This window comes from Capsicum annuum, chromosome 3 (assembly GCF_002878395.1).
Source record: "Capsicum annuum cultivar UCD-10X-F1 chromosome 3, UCD10Xv1.1, whole genome shotgun sequence".
Taxonomy (NCBI): domain Eukaryota; kingdom Viridiplantae; phylum Streptophyta; class Magnoliopsida; order Solanales; family Solanaceae; genus Capsicum; species Capsicum annuum.
The window spans coordinates 95,139,870-95,165,472 of NC_061113.1; the positions used below are offsets into that span (position 1 = coordinate 95,139,870).

At 36.9% G+C, this 25,603-nt stretch overlaps 1 non-coding gene across 1 annotated transcript; it reads left to right on the top strand.

Annotated features, from left to right (window-relative positions):
* Positions 1-11,966: 11,966 nt before the first annotated feature.
* LOC124897376 lies at positions 11,967-12,072 on the top strand. The gene has a single exon (XR_007054098.1). It is a non-coding gene; the product is annotated as a small nucleolar RNA R71 (small nucleolar RNA).
* The last annotated feature ends 13,531 nt before the right edge of the window (positions 12,073-25,603 follow it).

Sequence of the window (25,603 nt, forward strand, 5' to 3'; positions counted from 1 at the left end):
ATATGGTCACCATGACCAACCCTCATATCGAAAAACATGAGTTTTGGGTATTCGTCCATCGAACTCACACCTTCACGGTTACCTATCACAACCCTTCATTATTGCCCAATTAAAACCTTTAACACATAATAAAACCACCAATTCCAGAATTTAATTACCGTATTATGTAGTGGTATCGTCATACCGACTATAGCTTGCAAGTAATGCCATTAGCCAATACTTAGGGGATTCCCATGTACCCCATAGACTCCATTAGAAAAATTACTTGGGGATTCCCATGTACCCCACAAGGTTTTCAAAACAAAAGTTATGGCCACCAAGGCCTTCCCAAACTGTTTAAAACCATTTAAACCAATTTAGGTTCCATTACCACATTATGCAATGCAAAGTTTTCAATAAAAGTCACACTAAATGAAAAAATCATTCTCATTGGCATTTTATCAAACATGTTGCGAGCATATTATTTTCAAAACCAAAACTAAGCATCAATTGACCATTATCGTGCAACCATATGTTCAAACAACCATTATAAAATGGAAACCATAAAAAACATGGGAAAACATTATCCAACCAAGAATAACTAAAACTCCTAACATATATTTCAAAAACAAATCAATACCATAATATTACCATAAAAACCATTCATTAAAACATGTTTTTAGTTGATCTAACAATAAGGAAGGAGTGACATACCTGAGTTACAAAGATTCATGGAGTGATTTTTATCATTAAGCCTCTAAGATGACCTCCTTGAAGAAACCCTAGCCCAATCTTCTTAAGAGGTTATTAGAGAGAGTTTAGAGAGTGTTTTTAATCTTCTAAAGTGTTCAAAGGATGACCAATTAGTGTTATAGGATATGGGGTCTTAAGGGCTTGGGGTGGGAATGGTCCAAAATGCCCTCAACTTAAAAGCTGTAGAAGACTCGCAGAAGGGTACGATATGACCCCTCCACTCATACCTACATCATACGAGTGGTACCTTCTACTCGTACCTCAATCAAAAAGTTGGACACCATATTTTATACAACATACAACTCCCTCATCTAACTCATACCAGCACCATATAACTAGTACTCTTCAAGTTGTACCCTAAGCAGAAACATCTAGGCTAGACACTAGACAATATATGGTTTGGACCCTACTTCTCGTATCATGTACATATAACTCGTATGATGTCTTCTCATGTCAAGAACAGATATTGGTAAATATCACACTGACCAATTTACAAATAGGGTCCTAGACTTGTACCCACACCATACAAGTCAGGGTGTAACTAGTATGTAATCAAAAGGTTCAAAATCGAGGAAATTTTCAAGGTTCAAAACCCAGGGTATTTCAGGTTTAAGAGAGGAAAAATATTTAAATGGATCAAGGTTTACAATGTGTCCGCCAAAGAAAGGCTTGAAGGCTCTAATTTGGTGACTAAAGGTACTATCCTAAGCATGGGTAGACTATTTAGACTAAAGTAGGCTCCTATGTTCACAAATATGGCCTAGGATCATTTCACTAACCTAGCATAATCAAAATTATCCTTAAGATACCAACGGGTCAAGTTCTAGATAGTAAAAGTATGCATGAGATATGGACAAATATACTTACCACATACAGCATGCAAACTCCTAAAATAGGCTCAATTGCTCTTCCCACCAGAGATAAAATGGAATATCAATCAATTTCTAATTTTCCAAAACTTTGGAGTCATAAAAAAAGTTAAAGTATTGTTACAAGGTCGCTCACGTACATGCCCTTGATTTTTGAAATATTTTTGGACGGAGGGGGGTGTTTGCTTTGCATTTACACCATGCATAATTTGCTATTTATGGCACCAAATCAAACCGATGACTCATATTTTATCTTTCATACAGGCAAACCATATGGCTACTTAGACTTCGCCATAGGTATAAGTGCGATCCAAAATTCAAAATGCAATGGGTACTCAGACTTCCCCTTTACTTATAGATCTGATACTATGGGTACTCAGACTTCCTCTACATCCATGGCTCAAAACCCAATCACGATAATTTTTCCTTAAGAATGTCGTCACTCAATCTATCATAGTGAAAGGGTTATCCTATATCTGCATAAGCAAAATAAAGATATAGTAATAATATAAAAATGAAACAAAACGACTAATCCATGAAAATATGGGCATTATCAGAGTGCTTGAATATTACAACCCAAAAAAAATAAAAAAAAACATCCAAAATAACATAGAAGACATCCATAAATATCTCAATAATACAGGCACCCCCAACTAAAAGTTTACAGTGTCCTCACTGCATAAATAATAAAGCATAAATAGAGATAAAGGTGTTCACTGAAACTGGATCAAGAGCTGATCTCGCCCTCAAACTCTACATCATATCCAACATCATCAGATATGGACCACTCTATTGAGGCCTCATCATTATTCAACCCGGGAGGAAGGAAGTCTATCTCAGGGTTTTAGGATCTTTCAAAGGCCCTTTACCCCCTTCCAATCTTGCTAAAGAATTTGTCCCTCTACTTTTCCATTTTTTCATCTTCTCGTATGAGTCCTAAAGCTCTTTGTGAGGATTTGCTAATGATGAGTAGGCTCTCTCGAGCCTAGAAATGGTGGATCCATACTTCTACTGGTTCTCTAAGTACCTCTAATAATTGGATCAGGCCACATAAGAATGGTGGGTGGTGGAGGGCTCTCCTATCCCCTGGGGCAATCCTGACATAAGCTCCCTAATGGCCCTTAAATAAACACTGATATCCTTAAGAGGCCTAGTTGCGGATGACCTACAAGACTCTGGCTCTTCAAAAGTTGACTTACCCAAGTCGATCTTCTTCTTCTTGCTCTTACCAGGTGCACCCTCACCCCAAATTTTGAGAGGGCAAATAAGGGTGCTAGGGCACACCCCAGTATCTCTGGTGTACTCCCTAACGCCTGATCTCCTATATAATTCAGTAATTAAATAGGGGAAAGAGAGATGTGTACCACCATGGTTATTGAAAGACTTCATCTCTGAGAGTACAAGATGACCAACATTCAAAGAAATGTCATTAATACGCAAATAACTATCCTGGCCCGCAAATTTAGAAATGTGGTCATGTGGGTGCAAGGGAAGACCCGGCTACAAATGATAGTCAACCAAATCTAAGCCTCAACAGTGAAGTCTTTCATAGATATTTTCCTCTTGGTAGCTGACCAAGGGAACTTCTTGCCCGAACTTAGCCTCTCTACCATCCAACATCCCATCTCACACCCTTTTATATTAAATTCATCTATGTTTGCCCCATATATGTCATTAATTTTATTCACCCAATTTTCATATATTTCCTCCAGATCCTAATAACCTAGATGACTGGGTGTGAGAAAGAAACTATGCTAAGCTTAGCATAGAATTCTCGTACCGACTGCTCATTCTCTTTGCAAAGATTTGGGGCAAAGCACCGCCATCTAGTGGACAAGAGTCTGTCATAAAATATCGGGAAATTTTCAGGCACTTTCTCCAAGCACATTCCTGTCTCCAGAAGTAGCTTTATCCTTAGAGGCCATGAAATGAACTTGATCATAGTTTCCTAAGATGTAAACCTGAAAATTATGAGAATAACAAATCAACATTCATCATCAATATTTTTCATGCACAAACTATGTTATGTTATCCACTAAAGCTCATGGAATAGTTACTTGGTGGTGTTTGGACAAGAATTTGAAGTGCAAAATTTTTGGCCCAGATTGGAATTCAACCTCAGATGTAGCAATTGCAGGCCATAGAGTTGCGATTGTGATCCCGATGATCGCGATTGCAGTATATGAGGCCAGTTCGAGCTAGAATTTTCAATAGTCCAAGACCCCAATTTCTGGGCCAAATTGTGTTCCAAAATAGCAATTAATCATTAAGAACATTGAACTTGGTTTCTAAGTACTCGATCATGCCCCTAAAATGCAAAAATATCAAGTTATAGACTCGTTTGGGTATTTGATATAGCACTTTGTGTTCACCCTATATTTTACTTAATTACAAACACAATTTGGGTTCTCAAGACTTCTCCACATGTGTGCACACCATTTCTAGCAACTAATTACCACACAAGTATAATAGACCAAGTATTTAACAATAAAAATCATAATTTTAAGACTTCCCTATAACATGCATTCTATGGCCTATTTTCAATAATTACAGCACAAAATCAAAGCACTTACCAAAGTAATAATGTAAGATGGATGCTACATTGCTTTTGGAGTGCTCAAAATATGGCCAGGAATAGGTACAATTTAAGAGAAAAGTTGAGAAGGGAGTGTGAGGGAAATGGTGCATTTGGATGGTCATATAGACTGATTTGACCATGACCGTGGTCTAGGATATACGATTGTGAATAGGCGGGTGAACACGATAGTAGAGGCATGAAGCCCGCGATCATGGTATCTGAGGCCAAAATTTGGTCCTCTATATTCTTCTATTTTAGTTTAATACTAAATTTGTCATACTTTTCCCTTCTCAAACTCACTTAACACACTTCATAGTTCCACAAATTCATGGATTAATCAATGAAAACAATTAAAATCTATATTATCAAATTAAAAAGAAAGGATACGAGCCACTTTCGTGGCATTTGTGGGTTGCCTCCTACGTAGCATCTTAGTTATCGTTGTGGCATGATGTCTTTCATTATTTTTAAGTTGGATCATCAAGGGACCCATCATTCACTTCCTCCTCTTCAACATCAATAACCGATACCACTTGAAGCTCCATGGGTTATTTCTTTGTTTTGAATACCCAGAATGACACTTCACCATTATGAACTCAAAACTTTATTTCCCCAAGCTCTAAATCAACAATGGCTCTACCAATGTCAAGGAAAGGTTGACCAAGGATGATAAGCACCTCTTTGTCTATTTCACAATCTAGCACCATAAAATCCGTTGGAATGATGAATCTATCCACTTTCACCAACACATTGAACAACACACCAACTGGTTTCTTGATAACCGGTCCACCATCAAAAGCCTCGTCGACATTAGAGTAGGAGTGCTCAAGCCAAGACTTCCATAAGTTTCAAAGGGCATGAGATTAATACTCGCACCAAGGTCACATAAATATTTTTCAAACTTATGCATCCCGATGGTGCATGGAATTGTAAAGGACCCGGGCTATTTCTTCTTTTTCCTTATTACGCTACTTATGATGGCACTACACCCATGGGTGAATCCAATAGTGTCACCTTCAATAAGATTCTTCTTCGACATCAACTTCTTCATAAACTTAGCATAACTCAAAATCTTTTGGATAGCCTTGAGTAATGAGATATTAATAGAGAGGTTGTTAAGCTTAGCCATGAATTTCTTGAGCTTGTCGTTCTCTTATTTTCTCTTTAGCCTTAGGGAACAGATATGGGATTTGAATGGTGGGAAATACATCAATTTGTGTCTTATCATTCTCAATCACCTCTTCATCAATTTCCATAGGTTCTTTTTCATCCCTTTCTTCTTGAGATTTTAGAGCTTCTTCTTTTGGCTTAAACACAACTTTTTTCTTCACATTTATTTTCTTAATAATGGGCTCTTTTGCACCCACACTTTATCCCTTGAAATCCCCCAAATAAACCCCAAGGTTCTTGCCACTCCTAGTGACTATGGCTAAAACTTGAGCTTTCTTTTTTGGATTCACAATTGAGTCACTAGAAAGACCTTTTTGTCTAGCATTAAGTTGAATGGAGATTTGACTAATTTGAGTCTCCGATTATTTAATTAAAGCGGAGTAGGACATAATTATTTGGTTGATTTGAAAGAAATTGCCATTCAATTCAGGGACCATCTTATCCTTTTCCTCTACTTTGATTAAATTTTTTGCCAAGACATCATTGATTTTGTATTTGCACTACAAAAATGGGCAATACTGCGGGGGTTTATTTGCTGGGGGTTATTATAACCTCCACAAATTTATATGAAATGTGAGGTTTAAAAATTTACCTCTAAAATTTATAAAGTTGCGGGGGTTTTAAACCCCCGCTATCTACCGGAAAGTGTCAAACCCCCGCTATCTATCGGAAAATGACGCTTTAATTTATAAGCCATAAAAATATAAATTTGTGGGGGTTTTGAACCCGCGCTATCATTAAAAAAATAGCTTACCGTTTTCCCTCTCTTTATAATTGGGCAAAATATTTTCCCTCACTTTCTTAAATGATAGGTAGCTCTCAATTATTCCCTTTCTTATTTTCCCTCACTTTCCCTCTCTCATTTCCCCCTCACCTGCCCCAAGTCGAAAATTGATAGTTGCTTCTATTGCCCTTAGTACATCTACACCACACATTCTGAAAGTTCACATCCCTGAGAAACCTGTATTGGAATTCACCTCTGCTCTTAGGAATGAAGTCAATCGCGCCATAGTAGTTCTAAGGGAAATAGCAGGTCGAAAGGATCTGAAGATATTCCTTATGGAGCATCTCACGTAATTTAACTACTGACATTTATGGATACTTTTATATTGATATAGTTCATTCTCTAAATATTGCTTCTACTAACTATATATATGGGAAATTGGGTATGATAATCCATATAAAATATTATTTATTTCACTAGGTCATTGCTGGCTTGTGGGTCGTGTCAAACTTGGGCGGTTTCTGTGATTTCTTGACCTTGTTCTACGTAAGTACACAACTTCAAATACCAGATTAGTAAATCCCATCTTAAATTTAGTTTCAACTGCTGGGATTTTGAGATTAATTTTGTGTAATTTTTTCTTGGAACAGTTGTTGTGGTGCTCCACACAGTACCTGTTCTGTATGAGAAGTATGAAGATCAGGCATACCATTTTCTATTTGCTAAGCTAGTAAATAAAATTTTTGATGAATTCAGAAGATAGTAGGTAAGAGTCAGCAAAGATCTTATATATATTAAGTCTGCACAACAGGAAGAGATGTAACTTAGCAAAAATAGGAGAGAAATATATTGAGATTGCACATAGTTTCTTGTGTTCTGCAAAATCCTTATCATTGTTTACACTTCAAAAGTCTTGGCATGTATCAACCTTTTCTTTTCAAATTGTTTCTCTGAGTATTTTGTGTGCCCCTTCTGTAGGGATCAACCTATCCTTACCTCTCCTAATTTTATATGCCCCTTCTCAAATACTTTTATATTGCTTAGATTTTATATGAAGTAGTTATTGTTATGTAGGAATAGAATTAAAGCTCACAGTGTGTGTCTATGTGAAAAACAACACAGGGACAACAGGTGTTTGGAGATTGAAAGCAATAGACGAGGCTGGAGGTTGGAAGGATAGGACAACAGTTGAGGATATGGACCTGGCTGTTCGCGCTAGTCTCAAGGGCTAGAAATTCTTGTACCTTTCTTCTCTCAAGGTAAATACTAAAGTTCTCCCTTTTGTAAAGCATTCACAGTACGAGTGATAGATCCTATTTACAAACAAATAAAATGTCATACATTATAGTGAATTAGTTTTATGTCACAGTAAACTGTCTACATTACGTTGCATTGGATACAACTATTCCCAAACTTTGTGTGAATACGAGCTACTTTATGGGCCGAGTTATCCTTCTAGTAGAGTATACCTATTGTAACATGTAACTTATCCTGCTTGTTTTAGAGTTTTGAATTCACGTAGTAATAATCTTTAAGTGATTTGATATGCATAAAAGAATTTACAATATCACATTATATGGTTAATTAAACTCATACTAATAGAATTGTGAGTGATAAAAATTTGTTGTGTGTAAGGTTGCAGTGAATGCTGATGAATGTTTGATGATAAGAATGCAAGAGATGTCACTGGATTTCCATTTCAGTGTGGAGCAAGAAGTGGGCTCTTCCACCTATGCCTTTTTTGGTTTTAATGGTATCAACTATCTTCTTCCCCACTCATTATTTTTCCTTATCTCAGCTAATTTTATACACCAATTAATGTTTTAAGACTGACCCTTTTGAAATCTCTAAGGGACCAATTACTAAATGACCATATCCCTTATAATTAATATACAACAGATATGACCTATGTTGATTATGTGTGGAATCATACAAAGATAGTGCATCTTTGGAGGATCTAATATGAGTGTACTGACATATTTTAAGAGTTCGAGCAATCAAGAATATGATTGCTCAACAATAACATACCGATCAAAATCTCATAAATGGGATTTGGAGAGGGTAGAATAGGATATGCGCAGATCTTGCCCCTCAATTTTTCTTTGGCCTATCTTTACCTCTCCTAATACTGTGATATATTATTGAAATCAAAGAGGAGGGAACTTAATAGACAAAATAATATTGATTGTAGTGGTCCAAAAGAATGTTGATTCTGTTTGCTTTTGAGATTTTTCTATTTAATAAATGCTTGAGAAACCAAGAATTTCTGATATTGTACTGGAACTGATTTTAAACGAAACAAATAAATATTGAGGATTCATATAGTCGACCCTAACTTGCTTAGAATTTACGTGTAGTAGTTACTTTTACGTAGGAATAGAAGTAAAGCTCACAGTGTATGTGTCTGTGTGAAAAACAACACAGGGACAGCAGATGTTTGGAGATTAAAAGCAATAGACGAGGCTGAAGGTTGGAAGGATAGGACAACAGTTGAGGATATAGACCTGGCTGTTCGTGCTAGTCTCAAGGGCTGGAAATTCTTGTACCTATCTACTCTCAACGTAAATACTGAAGTTCTCCCTCCTGTAAAGTATCCAGAAATACGAGTGATAGATCCTACTTACAAAAAAATAAAATTTCATACAACTATGGTGACATTATGAAAAATGAATTACCAAGTACATTTAAGGCGTACCGCTATCGACAACATCGTTGGTCCTGTGGCCCAGACAATCTTTTCAAGAAAATGCTTATGGAGATCATAAGAAACAAGGTAAATTCCTCAAGTAAATGTTGTTATGTGAATTTGGTAACTACTTAGTACTATTAAGAATGCAATGCAAAACGGTTCATTCTTTATGAGATCCTCTTGTTCCAGGAAGTCTATATATTTCATGATATAGATTGTTAGATGTAGATGAATTAGTTTGTATTAGTAAGACATTACTGTTAATCTGATAATACTTTAGTGGTTTTTCTTCTTTGCTATAGTATCGTTCTTCTATGTCTAGGATTATCAATTAAGCATGTTAGATATTCTATTCGTCCATTCCACTTTTAAGATTTAATCTTTACTGACAATTGCTGAACATTTGGACCCCATCAGTGTCAAAATTGCTAAACTAAGAGATGCATTGTAGTCAGTTACAGCAGAGCAGAATTACTTGAAAGCTCGTGATTCTCTTCATTGTGATAGTGAGTCTTCGATATTTTCCTAGATAGAGAACTTCATTGATATCTAATCCTAAAGAAGCATATGTATAAAAATGTTTACCTTTCAGCAATCATTCCCTTTTCTATCACCTGGATTGGTGGAAGTGTTGCTTTTTATGAGATATTTCTCAATAGAGGCAGCTATTTCTTTTATGTTTGGACAAAATAATGGTTAATTCTAAAATGGACACATCAATCATTTGTCAGGTAAGGACGTTTATGCCAAGACAATTGTTGATAATAAGTCGTAACATGTTCTTAAAACACTAACACCTAATGGTTGTTGTTGATAATAAGTCGTAACATGTTCTCAAGACACTAACATCTGTGGCAATCACTTGTTTCAGCAACCTATTTGGTTTATTCAAATATTGTGAGTACACCTGAGGGAGTAGCTAGTAGTCAAGGAAGTAGGTTGATAACTATGAGGTCTCAGGTTCAAATTCGAGTAGAGAGAGATGACCACAAGCTGGCCCCGACACCAAGGTTATAGAAAAAAGTATATTATGAGTTTCTCATTCATGTAGATTGAGATAGTAAGTAAAGAGATGGTATTTAGACAGGCTAAATGGATTTTGAATGCTAGATAAACAACGAGCTCGTTTATCTCAGGACAACTTTGGCCTTCTTTTTTGTTCTCCTATAAACATAGTCAATGAGCTTGTTGGTGCTAATGCATCCTGTTAGTATTACTTTCCCTGATTTCAGATATGTTTCCGCTGTTCTCACCCCTAAATTAAATTATGAAGAGGATTATTAGTACCATATATCAAGTTATAACAACTGATCTCCTATTAGGTTATTATGTTTCGTGTAAGTTGATAATTTGATGAAATATATGTCTAATCTATAGGTAGTTGGCTAAACTACTATGAGCATGTAAATAAAGTACTCCACAACAATGTGAATGTGTTACCAAACTTACGATGGGTTCTTACTGAATTTCGGATCACTTAATTAAGTGCAAAATTCATAGACACCGAGTTATACTTGTTGTGACATTTCACATCTACAAACTTGAAATTCTGGATCCACCAACTTAAAATTTGGCTAACTAATATTGGAGAATGTGTATGTGTACCTCTCACTTTTAGAATCGTTGTCTTAAGTTGCTTGGCACATGCCTCACAATGCATGTTGACAATAAGCTCAACTGTTGTCAACCTGCTAACCTGAATAAGATGTTAAAATAAGGATCAAACATTTGCCTTTATGGTCTTAATGATTATTCTTCAGTAAGAAATTATACTGTAGGAGCATAAAAGATTTACCTTTTGTTAACTTATCTTATTTCGTTTTGTATCCTTGGCTTATTAACTTGTTGTTTAAAACTCAATAATGAGTTGTTCTAAAGTTTGTTTGAATCTTCAATCATGCTAACAAATGAATGCGTGATCTGATTGATTTTTATACTTTGCATTTTTATGTAGCCAAGTGATACGGCTAGTGGGCCCATTTCGCCCATGGATGCAAGGAGGACACGTGATGATAGTGATCTTAATGACAGTCGTTGATTTCATTGATGCGGCAAGTGGATTTTTTTTTTGATGATACATGTAATTGTGTGGTTGGAGCGAATCTTACAATATTGAAGATTTTGTGTTTATATTTGATTTTGGAATTTGAACATACTAGTTAATGTTGAAAAATTGGAGTTTGAAGATGTTAATATTGAAAATTTAATTATGAAGTTTAATAGTCAATGTATTTTTGATATACTTATGAATTACATTATTTAATTAGTCATGTTGTATTAATGATATATAAATTAAATAAATATTGGATTGTAGGTTATGTCTAAAGGAACAATTAAATTTCAGATAAATTAGAATCTATAATTAGTTATTGAAAATTGATGGGCCTGCTAATTTAAAAAAAAAAACTACAGAGGTTTTAAACTCCTACAATTTTTTAAATAAAAATTACAGAGGTTTTAAACCCCCCGTAATTTTTAAATAAAATTTACGGAGGTTTTAAACCCCCGAAAAATAACCGCCGCAAATCGTTTGTGACGGCTCATATTGTGGGGGTTTTGAAAACCGCCAGAATTACATTTTGCGGGGGTTTAAAACCCCTGCAAACCGTAAAATTAACCCCTGCAATTTGACCCATTTTTTGTAGTGTTGTCAAAGTCAATGGGATTTGCATCTTTGTTCTTTGTTCGATCATGAAAGGGTACATAACGATCATACTCTTGGACTTTGTCCCGCCAATACAGTCACGATCACGATCCATCCAACCTTGATTCCCACCCTATCTTTGATAAGCGGAGCGGGAACCTGCCAAATAGTTAGTCAAATACTGAATCTTTTCATCAGGCCTCTTGGCCTCTTCATCATAATAGGCCTTGGATTCCACGGCATTCACCGCTTTTGTGGGTGCACCCATCACATGCTTGGTTAAAAGCTCCAATTGCATCATCATTTTTGCCATGTTTTCCTCCCTCTCTTTATCTCTCTTCTTTTGCTCTTTATCAACAAAGAAGGTAGTAAGGAAGCCTTTTGGTACCTCGGCATCACGGTTATACCATCCCTAGTTTTGCTTGGTCACTTTCTCAAGCAAGGTTGTAGCCTCATGAGAAGTCAACTTCACAAGAGAGAGCCCCACTGTGTTGTCTACGACGGTTTTGTTAAGTGGATTAAGAGCCCGGTAGAAGATTTGGAGAAGCATTTTCTCCGGGACCTCATGGTTGGGACATTGCATGACTTTTTCCTTGAATCTTTCCCACACCTCGTACAAGGGTTCACCATTCAATTGACAAAAGTTAATGATTTCATCACGCAATTATAGCATCTCTGATGGTGGGAAATACCGGTCTAGGAGGACCATGGAAAGTTCATACTATGAAGTAATTGATCCGTTCGGAAGAGAGCGAAACCATAATATAGCCGTCTAGCGTGACTTCCATTGTCACTCATGACTCCGTGTATACTATGAAGATCACCTAAAAAGGAAGCCAAAACAACAACCAAAATAAATACACACCACTATGAGTACATCCTACATAAAAATCAACACCGCATAAGTTAAAGCTAAATTTCACTCCCCTGCAATGACACTATTTTGATAACGCTCACCTATACCGTTTAACTTGGTAGAGCACGGTTATTATCAATAGCTCAACTTATGTTCAGGTCGAATCCACAAGGATCAAAATTAGATTTCTAGTCCTATACGTGTTAATAGTTACTAAAAAGATACTCATAGTGTAAACAAAGTAAAATTCATGAATTAAAATTAGGGGGGTTGATTTGGAACAAGGATATGTAAATGTCAACTCAAGTCAGCAAATTAAGGCAACACTTGTGATTTAAATATCAATATGATAAGGATCTTGGGATTATGTCTACCTAAGGGCAAGTTATGTATGGAAACATGATGATTTGGTGCAAATTCTAGTAATTATCGATGTGGTAGGTTATGTCAAAGGTCCTTAGGCTAGTTTGTCAACAAAACCTCAAGAATATCACTCGTTGACCCTTTCAAGTACCTAACAAGTGTGTCAATTACAACCATATAATACCTCAATTGGGCATCCCTATTTCTAGGAAGATGCCCAAGACATATCTAACTCTCTACTCACCCTTATTTCAAAGATGGAAAAAGATATGAAAATACATCCATTATTGTTCATTATTGCTTTGTCGCATATATCCCTATTTCAAGGATGATACGGGTTCCAAAAGTTCACCTACGCCCCTCTTTTAAGGATGATATGAGCTTTCAATAATTTGTGGTTTTCATCCACAAATCCATTTTGGGTATTTGGGGTTTTCACCCACAAACCCCAACCATTTCAAGCAAGCAATAGTGAAACCCATCATCAATAAACTAGAATCTACACAAATACATCACAACCCACAGATAATTGCACCTTAGTTTAAACTAATACCAAGACAAGGAAAGTTTAGTTACTCATGAAGTAAAGAGAAAGAAATATACCATAAGGTTCATTCAAAGCTTCCATAATAATGGAGAATGAAAAGATTCTTCAAGTTACACCTCAATTTCACTAAAATCCAATTGAAAATTCAAACACAAAAGTTTCCCTAATTAGTAGGGTTACAAAGTTGCCAAAATTCAATTCTACAAAGTGTAAGATGACGAATGGAAAAGGGTTTTAGCATAATAACGGATTTGGGGTTGGCTGGGCAAAATGACAAAACTGCCCCTAGGTATAAAACTTGTCTAACTGGGATCGCTGCAGCTTATCCTCAATCAGGGTTGCCGTGACCGTGCTAAGAATATTGCTATCACGTGTACTTGAACAATCTTGACTGACCGCGGTCGCGGCCACCAGACCGCGTTCGCAGTAACTGAGACCAAATTCTTCTCCAGGTCTTCCAACTGCACTGCACTTCTCTTTTTTATCCTTTTTAGCTCAAATCCACATCTTTCTTTCTCATCACTTATAAGCCTGCAAAATATGGAAATTAGTGCATTAAATCACAAATTTGTCTCATTTATACATTCAAATTATTCACAAATTTTAAATGCAAATGAGTGTTAAATTCACCACTCATCAGGCCATATAACTCGTTTAGAATATTTACGAATCGTTAGGGGCCACTCGTAGTTAGGACAGTGACTTGGGCTACCTTTACTGGACACCCTGTGATTGGGGTCCTATGACCCGCAATGACTCGTTATGATTCATAAGCGGGTATCACATTCTCCATCCCCTCCCCCCAGGATTATCCATCCTTGAAGGATAGGTAAAGAAATCCACTAGCACAATCTAATGCAGAAACTCACCTATACTTACCTTTAACAAAAACAAAAAATAAAGATGGTAAGATTAACACATAAAAAATAAAGATGGTAAGATTAACACATACCTTAAGCATGATTATCCAAAATAGGGAACAAGAATGGGTATTTGGACTTCATGTCCTCTTCAACTTCCCAAGTAGCTTCTTCAAACTTTTGGTTCCTTCATAGAACCTTCACCGAAGCCACAGCCTTTGTCTGCAACCGATAGAATTGCCAATCCAAAATCTCAATCGGGACCTTCTCATATGATAAAGAGTCAGAAGCACATACACTTCCCAACAAAACCCCCAAGGAAGGATCATCAACGCACTTACTCAATATCAAAACATGAAAAACCAGTTGAACAAAACCCAAATAGGGACTCAACTCTAACTCATAAGCCATATTACCTACTCTCTTTAAAATCAAATAAAGGCCCATATAACAAGGACTGAGCTTCCCTTTCTTTCCAAACCATATAACTCCCTTCATGGGAGACACCTTCAAGAATACCCAATTGCCAACTTTAAATTCCAACACCCTTTGCCTCACGAATGCATAGGACTTTTGGAGACTTTGGGAGGTCTTAAGTATATCCCGAATCATCTTCACCTTCTCCATATCCTGATAAACCAAATCAGGTCTGAACAACCTAATCTCGCCAATATTGAACTACCCAATAAGAGAACAAAATCACTTGCCATACAAAGCCTCAAATAGATCCATCCCAATGCTTGTGTGGTAACTATTATTATACGCAAACTCTATCAGGGAAAAATGATCAACCCAACTACCACCAAAGTCAAGCATACAAGACCTTAACATATCCTCTAAAGTCTAAATAGTCTCTTCCATTTGCCCATCTGTCTGAGGGTGGAAAACAGTGCAAAGGTTCACCTTAGTCCCCAAACCTCTCAAGAAAGAATGTCAAAGTTGCGAGGAGAACTGAGTACCAGCATCAAATATAATAGAAATAGGTGCACCATGTAACTTGATGATTTCTTAAATGAACTACTTTGTATAATCCTCAGTAGAGAAATTATCCCTCACGGGTAAGAAATGATAAGACTTAGTCATCCTTTCCATGGTGACCTAAATCAAATCAAACTAATGGTAGGACCAAATAAGACCAGTAATGAAATCCATATTGATCACTTCCCACTTATATTTGGGCAACTCAATCTCTTAATATAACCTACCAGGTATCAAGTGCTTCACTTTCACTTGTTGGCAAACCATACACTTAGCCAAGAAATTTGCCACATCCCTCTTCATGTTATTCCACTAATAGATCTCTTTCAAATCATGGTACATTTTCGTAGAGCCAGGATGAACAATATACCTCGATTTATGAGCCTTAACTAAGATCCTCTTGTGTATCCCACAATATCAAAGACACATAACGTGCCTTGGTATCTCAAGATACCATTACTACCAATCTTAAAAACCATTACTTTCTGCTGTCCCACATCATCCTTAATCCGCATCAACATTGTATCCAAAACCTGTTTATCTTTCACTTCAGTACTAAGGGATGACTTCACCACCTATTGCACTATCATACCTCCATCCTCAGAGTCTAAGAGACAAACCCCAAGGTTAGCCAATCGGTGAATATCCCTTACCAACTCTTGCTTCTCACTTTCCACATTAGAAAACCTTCCCATAGATAACCTGCTAAGAGCATCAGTAACCATGTTAGCTTTACCTGGATGATAGTGAAGACTCATATCATAGTCCTTGAGCAATATAATCTATCTCCTTTGTCTGAGATTTAACCCTTTCTGGTAAACATATATTGAAAGCTCTTATGATCTGAGTAGATATCGACATAACCCCATACAGATAATGGCGCCAAAACTTTAAAGAAAAGACCACAACCAATAATTCTAAGTCATGCATCGGGTAATTCTTCTCTTGAACTTTTAATTGCCTAGAAGAATATTGAACTACCTTGCCATGCTACATCAAAACACAACCTAGCCCCATACGGAACACATTACAATAAACCAAAAAACCCTCAATACCCTCAGGTAAAGTCAAAATTGAAGCCGAAGTCAACTTATCCTTCAACTTCTCAAAACTACCCTCACAAGCATTCGATCACAAGAATTTTACCTTTTTCTAAGTCCACTTAGTTAATAGGGCAGCAATAGAAGAGAAACTTTCCATAAAACTCCTATAATAACTGGCTAAACCTATGAAACTCCAAATTTTAATTGGAGTCGTGGGTATAGGTCACTTCTTAACCGCCTTAACTTTCAGTGGATCCACTATGATCCCCTTATTAGATTCAACATAACCCAGATAGGTCATAACATTTAACCAAAATTCACACTTAGAGAATTTAGCATACAATCGCTGATCTTTAAGGGTCCGCAATACAGCCAAAAGATGATCGACATGATCTTCCTTACTCTTAGGATACACCACGATATCATAAATGAACATAATGATAAATAAGTCTAGAAACTACAGAAGACTCGGCTCATAAGATCCATAAATATCACAGAGGCATTAGTCAAGCCAAAAGATATGACCAAGAACTCATAATGGCCATATTGGGTACGAAAAGTAGTCTTAGGGATATCCACCCCCTAATTTTTAGCTAATGATATCCCGAATGAAGATTAATCTTAGAAAAGTACTTAGCATCCTAAAGCTGGTCAAATCGATCATTAATCCTAGGAAGGGGATACTTATTCTTCACCGTCACCTTATTCAACTAGCAGTAATCTATACACATTTGAATGGACCCATCCTTCTTATGCACGAAGAGCATGGGAGAACCCCATAGGGAAACACTAAGACAAATAAAACCCTTGTAAAGAAGGTCTTTTAACTACTTCTTAAGCTCTTCAAACTTAGTTGGAACCATTTTATAGGGATCCATAGAGATAGGATAAGTGTCCAGAAGAAGATCAATCCTAAAATTAATCGCCCAGTCAGGAGGAACATCGGAAAGATCAGCGAGGAACACTTTGGGAAATCCACAGACCATCGAGATAGATTGCAATGAAGGATCCTTAGAACTAGAATCTTTAAATGGACTAAATGGTATGGACACCTTTTGGAGATCAGCTTCCGAGCTCTAAGATACGAAATGAACCTTTCCTTAGGAACTAAGGAATTACCTTCTCACTCATTCACCCATTCATTCGGGAATTGGAAATTGACCCTTTGGATTCTATAGTCAAGAGTCACATAGCACGAGTCCAACCAGTCCATCCCTAATATCTCATCAAATTAAACTATATCCAACTCTATTAAGTCTACGAAGATCTCTTTACAATAGATAGATACTACACAACCCCTATAGACTCTTTTAGCAACATTAGAATCACCCATCATAGTAGACATACACTTAGGACCAAAACAAAAATAAATAGCTACATAACAGGTCACATAAAAAAGGCTAGACCTCAGATCAAACAGATAATACACATCACAAAAAAACAGTTGTAATATACCAGTGACCAAAAATGCCTCGGATTCTTAGCGAGTGGTGAGAGCATAAAGGTATTCCAAAGTGCTAGAGCCCGAAGTAGCACCCCTTAGTGTAGGAGTTGAAGACGTGGCAATCAAAACCTTATTAGCACAATAACAACCCTAAATGATAGACAATCCCACTATAGGTGGCCCAAATGACCATACTTAAAGTACTTATTCCTCTGCTCCTTAGAAAATCCATGATGCACCAACCTATAAAATAGGCAAAAGGGATAAGACGGGGCTGATTGAGCTCATCCAGACTAAGACTGGGCACCCTATACCCTAAATCCACTATTGCTCTAAAAATAATAATCACCAGATAAGGAGCTAATAGAATAAGAACCAAAATTGCCCACTTCTTCTTAGACCATTTTCTAGCATCTTTACACTCTGTTGCTGACCTCCCGCCTGATCCAAATACTAAAACTTATTACTCTGTCTCTTCTCAATTTTTTCCTATTTTTTCTTTTTTATCCTCGACATATTGCATATATACCATAAGTCGAGAGATATCCATATCCTTATTCAATAAAGTAGCCTTGCTCTCTAAAATCAAATCATGGGATAGCCTAAAAGTAAATTTCCTTAATCTAGCTCTTATGGAAGACACTAGCTCAGGAGCATAACAGGATAACTAGTGAAACTTTAGGGCATACCCTTTCACAATTATCCTACCCTACTTTAAATTCATGAACTCCTCAACTTTAGACTCCCTCAACTCCTGAGGAAATAAATGATCTAAAAAACGCTTGAGAACTCATCCCGTAGTGCCAACTCTACATCATCACCCCTAGACTAATCCCACTCCTCATATCATCGATATTTCATATCCTTTAGCTGATATATGGCAAACTCTATACCTTCAGAGTCAGAAGTATGCATAACTCAAAAAATCTTTTCCATCTATGAATCCTTGAAGATCCACCAAAATCTTAGAGCCAGTAAAGGTCGAAGGATTGAGCCTCATAAACTACCTAACATGAGTAGCCTCAGAAGAACTCACAACAATACTAGTAGGACCAGACTGACATGATTAAGATGTTATCAACTGGGTCAACAGATGAATAGATCAGAAAAACTCAACATTAAAAATGTCCCCTTGGGGTGGTGAGGAATGATTATCATTAGCGCGAGGGGCTCGCAGAGGACTAGTAGGGACCGATGGAACTCCATAAGAGCAATCAGGAGCTGGAGCCCAAGATCGGGTCTGAACTCCATAAGTAGCACGAACTCCCCTGACAATATCCTCAAATGGGACAAAAGAGTTTCCACGTGCATCAGATATTCTTGGAGGCATGATATAAAATGCAAACAAATGAGCATTAGAGGATATTCAATACCTCATACTCTATAGCCCAAAGTAGAACAACAAAAAAGAGAACATTCCTAAATATCTTGTGGCCTCTTCCATATTGGTGTGGCGCGCTACACAATCATAAAAGAGACTCTACTTGACACGACCTTGTAGACGCCCAATGATACCAAACCTAGGCTCTGATGCCATCTTTATCACAACCCAAACCAGGGCTTGGCCAAGACGGATATCTCAAGTCCTTTGAGGACTGGAGACCACCACCTTTTTTTACCTAGCCAAATAGGATATAACACTTCTAGTAGCAGAGGAAATCCAAAAATATAACAAGATAATAAGATTAACAACTCAAAGACATTTAAGCATGTCAAAATAAATACCCAATACATAGTAACATCCATAAAACCTCAACAAATTCAAAAATAATCTAAGTCGGGACATGTACCCGACCCTGACAATGACAATGATAATGTTAATCTAAACTCTTTAATTCTAGTTTATGAAAATAAACCGATGGAATAATTAAGTTTTTCAAAAATTAGAAGCTCACTAATACGCTGCAAACGACCGAATAATCAAGTTGATCCACCTAGAACTATGTAGGAAAAGTAGGATTGCCTTTGGACCCTGCATCTCAAGGGGATACATTGTTCAGATATGGTTAGTAGGTTGAGCACTAGCATGTAATTCCAGGATAAGGATAAAGTAATGACAATTGAAAATCCAGTTCAACTTAATGTACATTTTCACTTACATGTGTACATACATATATGCTTATATAAAATACTGGGATCGGGAACAAGGCTTAACATGCACTTTAAAACTTTAACCTAGATTATGAAACTTAACCACTATATAATAGTACACATGGGCTATATGGTTCCCAACTCTTACCACTCGGTCGGACGTAGTGTATGTAGCTGCACAAACCAAAGAATAATCTCATATATATACACAGGGGACTCAAACATCCCAACCATATAGTAAGGTGACTTAAGCACCCGATCATGTAATGTATTATAGGGTAATCAAACCTCCTAATCATATAATAATATGGACTCGAACCACCCAATCACAAGCAAGGGGACTTGAATCCTAAGCCATTTAGACCCTTGCAACGGCAAACACGGTTTCCGGTATTGGTCCCTCGAGATCTTCAACTTCACGATCCAGCTACACAACCCTCTTTTAAGACTCATTAAATTATTTATCACACATTCCTATTCATTAAACCATAAAACACATTTAGGCATACGTTGTTGGTGCTTTCATACCAACTACACTTCCAAGGTAATATCAAATGCTATTATAATTCCACTAACTTAGAAAAACAACTCTTTTTATTTTTGCAATACAGGGGAAATCGAGTCCCTTTATTCATTAAACCAAACCATCATGTTTCAAGAACTACTTTATATCATACAATTATTTCAAAAATAGTTCAATGCAATTTTACTCATACTCAAATCACTTTCACAAAGTTGGGTTGGGGTAGTAACCAATTCAATAGTCAATATTCATAAAATTTGGGAAAATCACAATCCCCTAATTTATTCACCGTGCTCATGAATCAAATTAATTTTAAAACCACCATTTAATACATAAACCATGCATATGTAAACATGAAAGATCACATTAACAACAATCACTCAAAATGCTCAGCACATATTCTAAAACTACCATTAAAACCACATAGGGAACTAAATAAAAGATATGCTTTCACAAAGTAATCATTGAGGAAGAGTAACATACCTAAATCAAGAGTTATGGAGAGAATATGCTCTTGGGAGCTCTAATTGATCAACTTCTTGGAAATCCTAAGTATATTGCTTGAGAGAATTTGAGAGATATTGAAAAGTTATTTTAATTTGTTGTGGAGTGATAATGACACCCTAAAGAGGTTTTGAGTCGTGGCTAATTATTTGGGAAAAAAATATCCAAAGTGTCCTTCATTAAAAGCTGAAATACTATCATCAATGACTACGAGTCACTATACGACTCGCATGGACACGTTAAAACTTATCACCATGAGTTGCAGTCAAGACAGTAGCTAAAGGATCCTTATCTGGTGACCCTATGATTCATACCACATGACTCATCACGTGACCATACGACTCAGACGATCCAAGTTGTAATCAAGACAGAAGCATTCGAGGCACATACTAGTTTGGATATAGATGGGCCCATACGACTCATTTAGAGTCTTTATGACTCGTTAGGATCCACTCGTAGTCAGGATAATGACTTGGGCTACCTTTACTAAACACTCTATAATTGGGGTCCTATGACCCGCAATGACTCATTATGACTCGTAGGGGGAGTCATAGTTAGGACAGTGAGTTCAAAAACTCAAAATTTTTAGGCCAAAACCTAGGGTGTTACATGTCCCCAGCTAGGGTCTAGGATAAAAGACCACCACTAGACCCTATTCTTTCTTCTAAGCCAGAGATTTTTCTGCCTTAGCCAGTAGTGGGCCATGGATAAGACCAGGCATCACCGGGGTTTATTTCCTCTTCAGTGCTTACAGATGCTTTGGTTCAAGTTTTTAGGTTGGTTAGTGGTACATCGTCTGATGGTGCATAATCGACAAACTAGAATAGTACTGAGGCTCCTAGAGTTGAGGTTTCTCTTATGTTGGTAGTTGCTCAGCCAGTGATTGCCCAGTCTGTTATGTCTGCTAAGGAGCAGAAGATATTGGACAAATTCTTGAGATTGGCTCTACCTAGGTTTTCTGGTGCACCGAGCGAGGATACATTGAGTTTTTGATTATATATGAGGATACGCTACATAATTTAGGCCTGTTGAGACTTGTGGTGTGGATTACACTACTTTTTAGTTTGACTTGGTAGCCCAACATTAGTGGAGAGGTCATCTTGATTCCAGGACAGTTGGATCTTCTCCTTTGACATAGGCTCTGTTCTCCGAGATTTTCTTAGAAAAGTACATGCCTTAGAGCCTTAGGGATCATTTGAGGGATCAATTCTTAAGATTGGAGTAGGTCTCCATGACGATTGGTGTGCTATATAAATATAGCACTTACAATGCTTAAAACTATGAGAATATGCATGAACTTAAGGCTATTTTGCTAGATTTGATGTGTTTTTGGAGTGCTTTGCAGGAAATTAGGTTTTGGAGGCTAAATTCAAGCAAAAAAGAGATGTTTCTGGCTATTTTTTTTTATCATTATGGGTATTCTTGACACTTTTTGAATCATAAGTGACCAAAGAATGTGATTGAAATAGAATATTTGAAGCTTGGTTGCAAGTGCCAGAGTTGAAGATCCCAAGAGTTGACAGTGCTTCAGTAATTTAGCCAGAACTTTTCACCTCAATATCGAATTGAGGCAAAATTGGTATCGCTAGAAATCTAATTAAATTATCTATCTAATGTTTAGGACTTTTGCACTTGCTAAGTTAACTTGCGGACCTCAAGTAGCACATACGATCGGTATGCAGGCAAAGTAAGTGTCGAGGTCAAAATCCATAGAGCTGAAGTGTAGGAGTTACACTTGCGGTCACTACCTACACCCTTCCTACAGACCACTAGTACTACCTGCACCCAAGGACAAGGCACAAGTGGCCTTTGTAAGTGGCCATCAACGGTGATTTTTTTGGATCATTCTGAAATCATTTCCTAGGGTTTCCATGTATCCAAGTTACACTCATATGATATTTATAAGTCCTACTATGTATGGGTAATTAGGTTTTCCTATTTTAGTTAGGATTTGATTTTTAAGGCATCTTGTAATCTAAAAATACCCATTAAACTTTATTCATTCATCAATTAATTGAGAAATTATTCTAAAATATACATTCACATATTGATTGGTTGAGAAGGAGGCCCTTTTGGGCCAAGTTCATAAACATCTTGTTGTTCTTGGTTTGTTATTTAATTTAAGAATTTAGGAATTATTCTTCCATTATTTTGAGATTAATTATGTAATTTTGTCTGTGGATTCCATAATTAATCTCAAAGTTATGAGCAACTAATTCTCTTAGCTAGGGTTGTGAGAACCCTGGAAGATTAATATAGTGGAGGTAGTGCCAAATTGTTCTAGATAAATATTCTTGAATGTATTGGGTTTTCTTTGTTCTTATTGATTTATGAGTGGTGGGCAACGTTAAGATCCTGCCTAGATTATTGCTACTTACTCTAAAAAGGGAATAGTGACTAAGAAAAGAAGATCACAATAATAATTTGAAGATTAACGATCGATCCATGCTAATAGGTATTATCTAAGTAAGATCATTAACTATCATATAATAACTAGATACCCAAAAGGTAATAGTTAACTGGGATCAAGATAAGGCTAGTAAGGCAACATCCTAAGACTGGTAAAGGGTGAAATCTATCAGCTCATCCAAAAGACTGTTGATGGTACATAACTTATCGATTTTGCATACAAGATATTGGAATAGTTTTACAATGTATGATAAGTCTACTGAGTTAAGAAGCCATAGGGAACACAAGCCTAGTGTTCGTCTTAGACTGTTTACAACCAAAAGCAACCAACTAAGCCATGTTACTTTTAGCGAGTTACAACAAATCCCCCTTTTTACTTTCCTACACTGCCTGGTGATTGTAACAAGTTTGAGAAGGATTTCTAGCCTATTCCTTATCGGATCAACCCCAACCTAGTTGGGTTACTATATTTGATAGTGACCGCTTCATCCTTCAATTAGAGATATATTTTGGGTGTTATCAATAATGATGGAGTATGAGGCTCATTTTCATGAGTTGGAAAGACATGCTACTTCTATTTTGCATATTGACTATAAGAGGGTTCATTTCCTTATTTGTGGATTGAGACTTTTCTTTGCATGTCTACTAAGAGTTTAGTTGCTACAGGTAGGTCTTTTGCTGAGGTTTTTGATCATGCTCAGGTGATGGAGGAGATGCATTATGAGGCCCAAGAGGGAAGCAACAACAGGCCTAGATATCAGGGTAGTTTTAGTGGGAGTCATAGTATCTCCTAGTTTAAAGGCAGTGATTTTCATGGTAGGTACCCTCTTCATCAGCCGTATCAGCCTCAAAGTCAGCTTAGTAGACCCATTCAGGAAGTGCTCTAGATTATTAACAGAGGTCAGTCTTGTGTTAGTGATCGCCCTGGTCAGGGTAAAGGTCATTCTTTAAAGGGTGCATTTTTTGTCATTCTAATTGAGGTGGCTACTCATGAGTCTATTGGATCTTCTAATTCTGATTTAGTTTATGGGACATAGTATTATTATGGGGGTCATGGGTATTATTTATGAGAGTGCTATGGGGAAATTATTATTTTAGCTTAAAGTGCTCCTCCTATTTCAATAGTTCATCCCTCAGCTAAAGGTGGTTTGCATTTTCGGTGGGGTAGTCTCTAGGGTGCTAAGGATATTCTCAGGTAGGTAAGACAATAGATCGGTTAGGATCCCATACAAGTGGCGGACATGGTCAGTTGCATGTAGTTCCTACTAAACTCGAGACTGAGTCTTTGGATGTTGTTATTACAGGTACAATTTTAGTATGCCGCCAGTTGTCCTTTTCATTATTTGATCTAGGATTCACTTATTCTTATGTGTCTGCTTATTATGATCCATGGTTAGAGTTATTTTGGAATTTAAAATCCATGCTATTATGTGTATCTACTCCCATGGGTGATTCTTTAGTAGTGGATCGGGTGTTCAGATCTTATGTTCTGACTGTTCAAGATGTTGATATCTTTATATTAGACATGGTGGATGTTGATGTTATTTTAAGCATGAACCGATCATTTCACTCTCAAGTTTTTATGGATTGTTTTGCCAAGACCATTACCTTATCCATGCTAGGCATACCCCCAGTGATGTGGCAGAGAGCAGTTAGCCGTGGGTTGATAGGGATTGTTTCTTATATGTGTGCTAGGAGACATATTTTGAGGGGTTACTAGTCATATCTCTCTTAACTTCATAATGTTAGTATGGAGAGTCCATCGCTTAACTTTGTTCCTACAGTTTGTGAGTTTTCTGATGTTTTCCCTATCGATCTGTCTGGTATACCTCCTGCCTATGATATTGAGTTTTTTATTAATCTTGAACTAAACACCCGACCTATTTCTATGGCACCTTACTGTATGGCTCTAATTGAGCTTAATGAGCTGAATTTTCAACTTCAAAATCTTCTTGGTGAGGGTTTATTAGATCGAGTGACTCTCCTTGGGGAGCTCCTTTATTGTTTATGAAGAAGAAAAATGGCTCCATATGTATCTGTATTAATTATAGGCAGCTTAATAAGGTGACAGTGAAGAACCATTATATTATTCCTCGCATTGATAACTTGTTTGACCACTTCAAGGTGCAGCGGTGTTTTCTAAGATTGCTTTGAGGTCTGGTTACCATCAATTAAGGATTTGGGCTAAGGATATCACAAAAACAACCTTTAGGACCTGTTATGGTCATTATGAATTCCTAGTGATGTCTTTTAGGTAGATTAATGCCCAGCAAAGTTTGTGTATTAGATTAATCGAATGTTTAATCCTTATTTAAACTCTTTCATAATTATGCTCATCAACGATATATTTCTTTATTCGAGGAATAGAGAGGAGCATGCGTAATATTTAAGTATTGTGCTCCATACCTTGAGAGATAATATAATTTTTGCCAAGTTCTTTAAGTGTGAGTTTTGGATTGAGTCTTTGACATTTCTTGGGCTTGTGGTGTCTAAGGATGGGATTATGGAAGACCCAATGAAGATTGATGCCATTCATAATTGGGCTAGGCCTACATGTTCGATCGAGGTTCGTAGCTTCA